This window comes from Pseudorasbora parva, chromosome 19 (assembly GCF_024679245.1).
Source record: "Pseudorasbora parva isolate DD20220531a chromosome 19, ASM2467924v1, whole genome shotgun sequence".
In the NCBI taxonomy this organism is placed as follows: Eukaryota; Metazoa; Chordata; class Actinopteri; order Cypriniformes; family Gobionidae; genus Pseudorasbora; species Pseudorasbora parva.
In genome coordinates, this window is record NC_090190.1 from 11,432,590 (window position 1) to 11,445,222 (window position 12,633).

The following is a 12,633-nucleotide window of genomic DNA, read 5'->3' on the forward strand; positions in this document are numbered from 1 at the left end:
AGGGGTGAATCCAAATTATTATTATTTTTGGCAATTAAAGCAAATTAAATAGCCAGTGGGGTTTCAGCCCACTCTCAAACACGCTGATGCAGAATGATCAGACACAAAATCCCTCAAGAACGCTGTTCAGCCAGGACTGTATTCATACACACTCAAAACTGTGAAGGCTTAGATTTTTTGAATAGTACTGTAAAGTTATGAAATTTAGTATTTTTTCCCATATATAGTAATATCTGTATATAGTATAACTGTATAACTAGTATAGAGGTATTCGAAAATGTTGATGACACGTTTAGTTAACGCATACTACACTCCATTGTGCCTGCTATTTTTATAATGTTATATTTGTGATGATGCAGTGAAACCTGCCAAATTGTGATATTTTCATGATTTATAAAATGTTTATGTGGTTCAGATACAATAATATTTTGAGTTTCTATTTATTAAACCAATTCCCTCCATTGTATCAACTCAAATTTTTATTTCAATAAACTACTTACTTTTTTAAGTTAAACCAACATTTTTTTCAGCCTCCTTTTTGACACAATTTACGCAGAATTGGCTTTCGTTGGAGGAGCCTGATTGGCAGATCTACTGATGCGCCAGGGTGGCTCTAATCGAAGAGAGATGGAGCTCATTTTGGCATTGGCCTTGTGGCGTGAATAAGAGCTCCAGATGCCTCCACCCGTCGACAGATCCCAAAATCTTCAGTTGACTAAGTCCGTTTGATTTAATCGGGTTCATATTTTTTGTGGCTTAATCTAAGCCCTGTCTGTGAAACCAGGCCATATAGAGTTATTGGTTATCTGTATCGGACAGAATTTTGTATATCTGGAATAATGCAGACAACCTTATTCTCTCAGTATATGTACTGTTTACACTGTCTGGCATGAAGGATGAGATTTTGGATTCTTGCATCTCCCGATGAGAAAAAGACACGATGGCCTTTCACACCGATCGTGGACACATACCCAATTGTCCGTCGTGGCCTGGGGTGTGCATAGCGGGAGAGCTGATATGATAGCGAGCTCTTTGAGAGGGCAAGGGGCTGGGCGGGAGGTTAAGCCCCTCCATCTCCCACTCAAACTGGGGGAGCATGGGGTCGAGAGATGGGACATCACACAGTGCTCACTTCACTTTCAATCAAAGCTATGCTCAATCACCCTCAATCACAGCTGGGAGCGCAGAGACAACGGCATTGGATAACACCCTGACTGTGAGCACAAACACACACATTCACGCTCTAACGCAAAAGCCATGTTCTTTCTTTTTCCACAGCCGATGCATTACCGAACCAGGAGGAATGAGTTATAATTAACATAAGCATAGGAATGCATGTGATATAGATAAACTGTTAAGGAGTATGATGATATTGTTAAAAACTTGAATATGCTACAACTGAATTTAAACATCAAAATATTATACAGTATACAAAAAAAATGTTTTTGTATTTGACATTAAGTGAGCATGGATAATAGCACATCTATCTAAAATGTAAAAATAAAGGAAATTATCACAATTAAATAAAAATCATACACTAAAAAAACAAATAACTAATATTGACCAATAACCAATATGGTACAGCAAAAAATAAAATAAAGTATACAAATTTAGTTTAGAAAAGAGATTTTTTTTTTTTACAAATACAATTGAAAACCATCCCCATGTCGCGTTGGGAGTAATGTTAGGAAGCATGAAATATATATATATATATATATATATATATATATATATATATATATATATATATATATATATATATATATATATATATATATATATATATATATTCAATGCAAGTAGTGACAGAAGGCACTTTTTTTTCACTTACGTTTGGCTTTAAAAAAAATGAAAACATGGTTGCTTGCTTCAATGAAATCAAAAGACAAAATTTGAACATTTGGGTGAGTAAAATACACATTTTTTTGTAAAAAATATTTTTGTAGGCTACTAAAGTACAAAGAGACATGCAAAATGAAAATGCATCTATTTTCTAAATGCACGTTATTACCCTTACTTTGAATGCATTTTTTATTTTATTTATGACCTCATAATTTTTAATCAAAATGTCATATCTTCTTTTCAAAACGTCAGACTTCTCTCTCCAATTTTCTCATCTATTTAAACCACGCACGCCCTTTTTTACGATCAACAGCAGGCTCGCTTTCAGATCTGCCTCAAGTCCCTCTAATCAATAACTAATGCACAGAAGAACCATGTCCGACCCTATATTTATACAGAAGATCTGTCCCTTTTCAGTTTCATCAGTACTTCAGTTTCATTGTGAATTTAAATGCTTTCTAACCGCTGTCAAAAACACTCACACTCACCACTACAGCCATGATATCGTTTTTCTGCAGGTTACCTACGTACCGTCAAAAACACACACATACAGGATCTCCTATGTCATCCACTCAGAAGCACACACAGGCAGATAGAGCAGAGTGGTCTAAAGATACGTTGTGGAGAGGGTGCCGCTGAAGAGAAACAGGCTAGCACATGGTAGGAAACAGCAGCAGCAATGAGAGATGAAATAGATGGATTGCTCTAGTTAGCAATCTAAACATGGAAAATGATTTATGATAAAAGGTTTCAAGGAAATGTGAGGCTAAACCGGTGTAATTATATCACTGTAAAAATATTTTGCTTAATATTTTTCAATCTCAAACAAGTGCTCTTATACATCTAACTACAGGTTGAGTCAGACACTTACGGAGTGGTTTGAACGCTTTCAAAATACGTAAATATAAGGGGAGAAATATGGAATACACACTTGACTTTTTCACTATTCTGAGATATAGGCATTTCTGTATGGATTTGAAATTGACTATACAAGGAACTTGATGTAATGGCCACATTAAACCATATAATAATATTCCATTCATAACTTATGTGTTTATGATATGGTTAAATTTTTACAGTAGCATATGGGCAATGTAAAAGAGATGAAGCCACCAAACAGCTATTAAACTGGCATCATTGCACAGAGCATTTTGCTAATTACTAATGCTAAAACCCTGCCATGTTGTTGTCTCACACAATTTTCTAAAGTTTTCTCTTCTAGGTAGATTTATTCAAGCACAAAATTATAGCTCAACATATAGTGGCACAGCTAAAAAACAACAATCTATTTCCAAATTCTCAATGTGAATTTTATCTAGAATAAATGCGTACACTGACATAAATGTTCATGGAAAAAATGTTCAAAAAAGGGTACAAGGACTTTTACAGAGAAAACACTTGTGCCCTCTGGCATTCTGCCCCAGCATGACTTGAGCAGTTAAGTGCAAACACAAACACACACACACACACACACACACACACACACACACATACACACACACACACACACACACACACACACACACACACACACACACACACACACACACACACACACACACACACACACACACACACACACACACACACACACAACTTCAGCTGGAAGCCTATTTTTCTAGGACCATATCTGGCTTTAACCCTGTGAGATTGAGTTTGCTACAGGGGTCAAACAGACCTGTAACAACCATAACATGAGGAAAACCTTGTATGTAGAAGACCTTCATAAGTTTTTGAAATACTATGATAACAACTGGAAATAGTTTATTTTCCAAGAACATTTCAGGTAAAAATGTAAAATTTATGTAAGTGTTTGAATTTCACTATTTCTTCACTATTCAAGTTTAATTTTTTATTTGATCAAGTTACTGATTTTCCTTTTGATGACAAATGAATATGAATTTCATTTCAATGAATTGATATGAGTCCGCAGGATGATGCTTTGACAGCTCCAGGGCTTTCATAGAAAAAACAGCTTAAACTTATGCCTTTTTGGATCCACAGAGGTTTATTAACAGAACAATTATTGTACTGGTAAGTTGATTACTGAAAATTGTATTGTACTGTGTCTACTATTTAAACATCATTATGGCAAAAATGCAATGTTACAACATATGGCTGTTCAATTAATCATAATTGATTTTTTATTCTGGCTTTGGCTTCCAATGATTATGAAAATAATCTATAATCAACAATTATAGATGTGAAATGATTATTGTGCCGCTGCCGCATTCAGTTCAGCGCACCTTCTTTTCCTTCGCACTTTCATTCATTCCTAAAAGCCCAAACTTGACATTCAAATCAGCCAAATAAGTGAGTGTTGAAAAATGCAGTCTACTGTTGCTAAACTGCGGGACGTGCTTGATATTAAACTGTGTTATTAAAAGTGTATTAAGACACGTCCTGTGTGCACACTTTGAGATAGGGCGAAATGCGCATAAGCAAAGTATACTGTGGGCTTCAGATATTTGCCTCAAAAGTCAAACAGCCAACACAACAATTTGAAGAAATGCCATTTTGGTAAGTATCCTCGTAAACACACCTTATGTCTTAGGTAAACCAAGAGCGCGTATGTAACAGTATATTGGGTCCGTGACTGTGTTAGTTGACTGTGTGTTAGTTCTTAAAGTGACAGCAGCCTAATAAATCTTCAAGAACAAAATTATAGCTCAACATATAGTGGCACAGCTAAACGAGACAAGAATCTATTTCCAAATTTTCAATGTGAATTTTATCTAGAATAAATGCGTACACTGACATACAACTAAATGTTCATGAAAAAAAAAAAAAAAAAAAGGGTACAAGGACTTTTACAGAGAAAACACTTGTGCCCTCTGGCATTCTGCCTCAGCATGACTTGAGCAGTTAAGTGCACACACAAACATATATACACACACACTACTTCAGCTGGAAGCCTATTTTTCTAGGACCATATCTGGCTTTAACCCTGTGAGATTGGGTTTGCTACAGGGGTCAAACAGACCTGTAACAACCATAACATGAGGAAAACCTTGTATGTAGAAGACCTTCATAAGTTTTTGAAATACTATGATAACAAATGGAAATAGACATAAACCTACACACTAATTTGACAAAATGCCGGTTTGGTAAGTATCCTCGTAAATACAACTTATGTCTTATGTAAACAAAGAGCACGTATGGGTACGTGACTCTGTGTTAGTTGACTGTGTGTTAGTTCTTAAAGTGACAGCAGCCTAATAAATCTGCTGCAGTCATTATTGTTAATCAAACTAAAAAAAACAAAAACAAAGATAAAATCACTCACTGCTCTTGAGTGAATAACTGTAGTTTTAAGGATTAGTCTATATTTAATGTATACAGTTATTTTACATTTGATTACTTTATTCAATTTCTGTTGTAGGCTGTTATCTGAACACCAGTGTTAGTACATCTTCCCGAAAAACCTAAATCACTTTTTATTTAATTTGTATTTTGTCGATTTAGTTTGTAATTTAGTTTCTTTGTTCTTATTGAATTGCTGACTGTTTATTTGTCTTAAGTAACTGTTTTTACCTACATTAATTAGCATTAGTTTTTGCTGAAGTATTGAAAATAGTGAAATTTCAATGAAATTTTAAATTACTCATATCATGAAACAAGATTTTGATCATATCACCCACCTATTATTGTGTTAAAAAAATCGTGATTTCAATATTAAGCTTAATAATTGTAATTATGATTTTTGCCATAATCAAGCAGCCCTACTATAGCAACAGCTTTTTTACCTGTACACGATACCGTTTTGCTTGGGGTGGTACTGACAGAACAGCAGTTTCTTTCAGTTTTTCACTTCCATTTGGCTTAAAACAATGTGTTTGTGTGGTCATCCAATTTGAAATGTTGACAGCAAACATAGGTTTTTCAGCCTATACAACACGCTGGATCGTTCAATGGAAACTGGAAGTAACTCACTCCCACTAAACATTTAATCTTTGAATTCTTGCACCCGGGAACAATACAAAGTCGACACCATTTTGACTAAAAGTTTGCAAAGAATTATTTCCTACTAAGGCAAGGCTATTATAGCATGGCTTTATCTGACTCTTGTATGCATATCCATAGCAGACTGGTGGGAATGGCCGCGAGCTGCGCAACGTGACAAAATACAATAGAACCCATTAAAAAAAGCAATGCTGTCACGAAGATAATTTATGGGTATGTGCAAAATCAGTTTCATTTGCATACCAAATGATGAGATCATTTTCATGTGATGAATTGATGAAATTATAAAAGAAAACAATAACAGTGAAACTACATGCCACATCAACTGCCCTTAAAATAACAGCTTGGCCTGGCTCAGATTTGTCATCAGCTCCCTCAACTTGTTACATTGGAAACAGTTCAGTTAGATACATGTTGGGAACAGAGGTATTAAAGCTAGCAAAGCTTGAAATACGTCAGAACATGTGCAAACTCACTTTGAGTCATGATATTTCAATCCTCAGAGACTAACACAAACACCAAGAACATATTGGGAAAGATTTAAGGACAGATCTCACAAAACTCTATGCCTAAGCCTACATCACAAATTGTTTGTTCCAGTCATTGTTTACAGACAAGGCAACCTGGCAGAAGACCCAGTTTTTCCAAGCTTCCCTGAAAAAAGGGGAAGCCACAGCTAGGTTCTCTGTGCGAAAAACAAGCAGAGCCTCTGAATACACGTGCACACAAAAAACGGCTCAACTAAAAGTGTAGTTGAGAACTAATGAGATCTTTTAAAGCAGTGAAAACATCCTTCTCGTGGCTCAGGGAGACGCTCAGCACGGCCTCCTCAGAACAAGCTGAACAGATGACAGTTATTCCTCTCAGCGTTGTGCTCATTCCACAAAATCGAGCCAGATGTCTCCAGGCTGAGAAGCAGGTGGGCCAGGGCTGCTGCGCCACCCCGTGCTGGCACTGCTTCAAACCTGCTGGGTATAACCTTTAATTTGCATGCTTTTTCCTGGCATGTGGGCAAGGGGTGCCATCTGCCTGGGCCACAAGAGGACCCCGCCGTGTGTGTGTCAGTGTGTTTATGCAGGGGCTGGACGGATGAGCATTGGAGCAACCCAGACTGCAGCACAAGGCCATACTGGTGGCCTGTCAGCTCTGCCCAGCAGAAGCCTCCTCCCGGGCCCATATGGTCCATCCATGCGGATGCGCGCTCATCACACACACGCACAAGCACACATGCAGGGATGCGCGAATGCTCAGACATACACTGAAGCTCAAATTAACAGTCTTGACCTTGCAACAAGGCAAAGTCCTGCCTATTTAATATCATAACATACTCAGAGAGAAAGACAAATGAAACAATTGTACTGCACAGCTTTGGAGTACTTAATTCTGACAGGTCAATTATGGTGTTTTTGAACATATAATAGCGTACTGAAATGTTCTGACAAATGTTTCTGCAAAACCGCTACTGAATTGAAAGTGCAAGGCATACACGAGACACGATTTCTGAATTAATGACTCTAATGAGTCGGTACTTTTTAGTGAATCAACAACATGAAGAGTTGAGTCCGATTCCATAATGAATTAGTCGGTTCCTTTTACTGAATCAAACACAGCAACTGTAGCCTGATTAAAGGTGCACTATGTCTTATTTTTGCAGTAAAATATCCAAAAAAAAAAACAGGTCAGTGTTATATATTTTGTTCAGTTGAGTTCTAACAATATCCCAAATGTTTCCAACTATTTGTAAATTGTGAGAAAATTGCTATTTTAACCAAGGAGCCGGGACGTCTGAAGGAGTTGCCTGTCAATTACGGTTTCCAGTTTTATTCTGCAGAAATGCTTTAATCTTAGCAATGTGCAACAAGTGTCACAGCAGCCGCTGAGCGAACACACAGAGTAACGTCATAACATCATTTTAAACACACTCAAATGTATCTAATATAATAGAGTTGCGTTACCTCATACTCATGACAGGAAAAGCGGAAAGGGGGGCGCCGGCGACTGTGTCCCGTCATAATAAAAGTCCAGTCGCTCACGATTTTTTACTGAAATTATTTCATCATTTGGCAAGAGTTGCATTTCTTTTACCCCAAATATTTATTCTATTCAAACTTTGGGGTCGGTAAGACTGTTTGATGTTTTTGAAAGAAGTCACTCTTATGCTCACCATAACACCATTTATTTATTTTAAAAAAATGTTTATAGTAGTAAAAACTACTTTCTATTTAATAAAATTTGTATTTATTTCTGTGGTAACAAAGCAGCACTTTTTTTGCAGTCTTCATTGTCAAATGTAGCCTGGTCCTACCACACTCTCTTACACTTCATTTGTAGGCTGTCTGGCAACTTTCCATTGACTAGCGTCAACTTCCTTGAAGGTGGGAAATCTGTGGGAAATCTGCCCCGAACCACTCTGGAACTGCCATAACCAGTCGCTAACGTTTGTATGTCATCTCAAACTAGCGCACGACATCCACGTCATTGTTCTCAGCCACTCCCTCTGTTCACTGATTGGACCGGTTAAAATTTGACCAGAGAAAACCAGAGAATATACCGCAATCCTAGACGGGTACTGAAGGAACATTAAAATTGATTGGAAGTGCGTAGGAGGGCAAAGCCAGGCTGTCACATGACCCTTCAGAAATCTATATCCTAACATTTCTTATCTTCAATGTTTAAAACAGTTGTGCTGCTTAATGTGTTTGTCGAAATCAACCCTGAATAGATGAAAATGTCACTACAAAAAAAGGGGAAATTATGATCTGTTCTACCAAGCACATTTGTAAGTGTAAGATAAACTGATCACTAGGGGTGTCAACAATTCGATCCGATTCGGCGATGCATCGCGATGCGGGGCATGAACGATTCAGCATCGATGCGGCAAAGTGCCATAATCGATTATGTCACTGTTTATTTTCTGGCGGAGGATAAAGTTGTGAAGTTTCAAATACTTCCGGTTCCAGGAGAATAATAACAACAACAAGGAAGATGGCTGAGGCGGAGGGAGATGACCGCGATTGACGGGTTATTAAAAACGCGCTAACGACCAGAGGTGTGTAGGATTGTACGTATATTTTTTTTGCACAATAATCAATGAATCTATAATGACGAAAAACGCCGCAATTCACCTTTATTCCACAAGGTGGCAATGTCTGATACCCAATGATGAAGTGACGTTTCACTCATAGTTACCTCTGACAGAAAACGAAACAATAATCTGCAAAACTTGAAATGGCTCAGTGATTTACCGCAGAAAGCAAGTACTAAACACAATCATATGTTAGTGTCACTGTCTCTTGATGATGGATGTGGTCAAGAAGCTGTCAGTGATCAAAATATTGATTTTGAAGACATTGAAAATGAGTTTGGAGAATATGCTGGAGATCGCGAATATGAGGCAGATGCTGGTAAACGAACTCTGACGAGGTCATATGATGATGGTATTAAACATCTGCTCAAACTGAATCCTTCCAAGCTCCAAAAGGTAACGAAATAGGTTTTATTTTATTCTTCTGTAGCTGTTACTCTAAAATCAGGAGTTTTATATATTATCACGACAGGTCAAGGTCTATCCATGTTAAATATAGATCTGGGTCGCTAACGACCTGAATATGTAAGAATGGTTGGTGAAACAGTCATGCATTTAAGGGCAATTGCATTTTATTTAATTACATTTTATTTTATTTAATAACTTTTATGTCAAAGATACAGGAGACACATAGCAGCCAATACAATCTGTTGTTTAATATCTGCTTGTATTGCCTCATGGCTGATGAAAAATTTGCTTTGTGTGCAGTAGAATTTTGATGCATCACAATGCATCGTAGAATCGAATCGAATCGTTACCGGGTGAATCGTAATCGAATCGAATCGTGAAGGAAGTGCCAATGCACACCCCTACTGATCACCATTGTGAACAAGTTTTAAATCTACCAAGCTGGTGATATCCTGACACATATATTTACATGGATCACTCTGCACTACCACACACATCCAAGATATCTCAACCAAACTCTATCCTCACCTCTCAGATCTGTCTTAGAGACAGCTCTTTCATATGGTACCAGACAGCATTAATTAAACTCAGAACAAAACCGCACGCAAACCCAAAACCATGATAACAGCTTCCATTTCTACTATACTAGAAGTAAAAAGCCACTACACACAAGGAATAGCAAAGTTATGAATCACATGGAACTAAATGAATTGATGATATCTCAAGGTCAGCAAACACTGCTGAAACGACGTAACCGGCGCATAAAATAGAAAATAAAGGGAAGCGTTTTAGCAGATTTAAATGCCTCTGGTTACAGGGGCCTTGCTTTGTGATTTGCCCGGAAGTCTTATTTGTCCTCTCTCAACGAAGTGGATCTTACTGTTGACAATCTCTGTCACCAGCAGCTTGGTTACTTGTCGTTTAGCGGAGGCTTTTATCTAAAGTGATTTCCAGTACAATAACGGTTGTATTCATTGTCAAACCATTAGCATTTGATGATATGTGATGAAATGCAGATTTAATGAGTGTAAACAGCAATGTTTTCAGGCTTGAAAGGGATGTTGTTTTGTAGTGAAACATACTGCAAGCAGCACTTGGGCATAGTGCCATTGCTCCAGGTGGGGAGGCAGCTAATCGCTAAGGTGAATCCATAACAAAACCCGCCCTAATTTCTGACTCCAAATGTACATTTCCCTCATTCAAATTAGTTTGTTTTCAACATGCGACCTACTTTTGGTAAACGAGCCAAACACAAACAGTTCTGTATTCATTATGACACACTGAGTAAATAGCTTCACACCCATTACACCTTGAATAATATTATAGTTTACATACATTACCATTGCCATTTTGTGATGTAATTGTGACAAGGAGACCACATTTTTGAAATAGAAACTACTGACATTTCTCAGTATGCATATTATAAGGGCATAGTCAAAACAGGGGAACAATAACATAGCAGGGTTATTTAAAAAAAAAAAAAATCTTTCACAATACAACATTTCAGCTGGAACAGAAAAATAATAATATAAACTAAACATATTCACTAATGACCTTCATATCTTGACAAAAATAATGAACAAAAAAGAAAGAACACTTAACTAGTAACTCCAAAAAATGAATAGTTTGACGGATAAATTATGATTATTTAGTATGAACACGCAAATAAACTATCTCTCTAACCTATATAGGATACACTTACGTTTCTATAAAGAGTGTAACGTTACAGTAATTGACTTTGTTTATGACGTTAAGTTCCATTTGCTAACAGGAATACACTACATGGTTCATAAACAACTATTCATAAATAAATACTTTTTTTTTTTTTTTTAATTAGGCCTACGTAAACTATCAAAAGGTTACAAGCGCCTCTGCGTCTGCATGAAGATTATTATTCGGAATCATGAACAACCGTCTGGGCACAATGTTCCCTAGCTAAGAGAGCTATATCAGACGTGTAATGAAAATTGTGCCTTACTTTTTAAGATGATGAATGTCTTGCAGACAGTTGATCACCCTGGTCCAGTTTTCAATCCCAAACGCTAACGACGACTAATTAGACGATTAGAAGCTACTGGAGTGAGCATCGCCCTCTATAGGTCAAAACCCTATGGTCAAAACCTTTTTGATAATTTGAGGTAAACACTATTGCTGCCTTCACGCGCTATCGGAAATTTGATAATTCCCACTTCTGAAGTCGTCATTTCGAGCTCACCCCATTAAAATGTTGAAATGGGAAGACGTTCATGTGCAATTTTTACCTAGGAAACTGGTATGACAATTCCGGGAGCACGTGAATTCAGCATAAACTAAACAGTGCGCCTGCGTGGTCTCCGTGACGTCGGCAGAAATGAATTTGATTAATAAATACAGACACGCTTTTTTTTCATGGAGTGTCAAGGACCATTTACAAACATGGATTAAGAATTTAATTAGGACCAATTAATATTATAATAACCCCAATCCATAGTATATATATATATATATATATATATATATATATATATATATATATATATATATATATATATATATATATATATATATATATATATATATATATATATATATATATATATAAACAGAAGCCTGTATCTTAACCATGTAATTAATCTTGAAGTATCAACAGAACACCTCGTACAGTGTAATTCACTAAAAGCCGCAAAAGCTACCACTTTGATTTGGCTTTTCAACAAGAAAATTTCACAGAATTTTGCAACATGAATAACATTGAGTGTCAAGTTAAAATCTTCCTTATTCTTTTTCCTTCCTTTTCTCCTTAGAGACCACAAAAGGGAAAAGAAGAAAAAGAGAAAAAAAGACAGAAACTGAGACAGGGACCTGCTGTGCAGTGCATCACAGCGCCTCATCATTGGGCTAATTATGATGAGTATTCTCCCTGCAGGCGCGTGGCTGTGGAAATGTACAGGCTTTGTTCTCCCACATCCTGATGGAGCTGATGGGGCATGGCGCGGTGTAGATGAGCAGCCCCCAAATGTGTCCCGCCACCAGGCTCCCTACACGCAGTGAGAGAGAGAGAGAGAGAGAGAGAGAGAGAGAGAGAGAGAGAGAGAGAGAGAGAGAGAGAGAGAGAGAGAGAGAGATTTAATCCTCAGCAGCACATCACACACAATAAAATGCACCCAAACAATAATGTGTCAAACACAAAGCAACAGACGTAAATGCAAACATGGAAATACAGGTTAGCAAATCAATTGTGCCTATACTGTAACTGAAGAGAAAGAAGAGTGTGGAGGAATGCAGTAATTGAAATGCAATTCATGTAACAGCATTTCTATTGTTTTCTGGGAGATTTCTCATAGTACAGTAAATCA

At 37.1% G+C, this 12,633-nt stretch overlaps 1 long non-coding RNA gene across 2 annotated transcripts in view; it reads right to left on the minus strand.

The window, feature by feature from the left end:
* The window catches only part of LOC137047903 (uncharacterized), a 90,785-nt gene extending 79,425 nt beyond the window's left edge, over positions 1 to 11,360 (minus strand). For both annotated transcript variants that reach the window (XR_010899285.1, XR_010899284.1), the window contains exon 1: positions 11,277 to 11,360. This is a non-coding gene — a long non-coding RNA (uncharacterized lncRNA). The remainder of the gene's footprint in view (positions 1 to 11,276) is intronic.
* Positions 11,361 to 12,633: the final 1,273 nt, after the last annotated feature.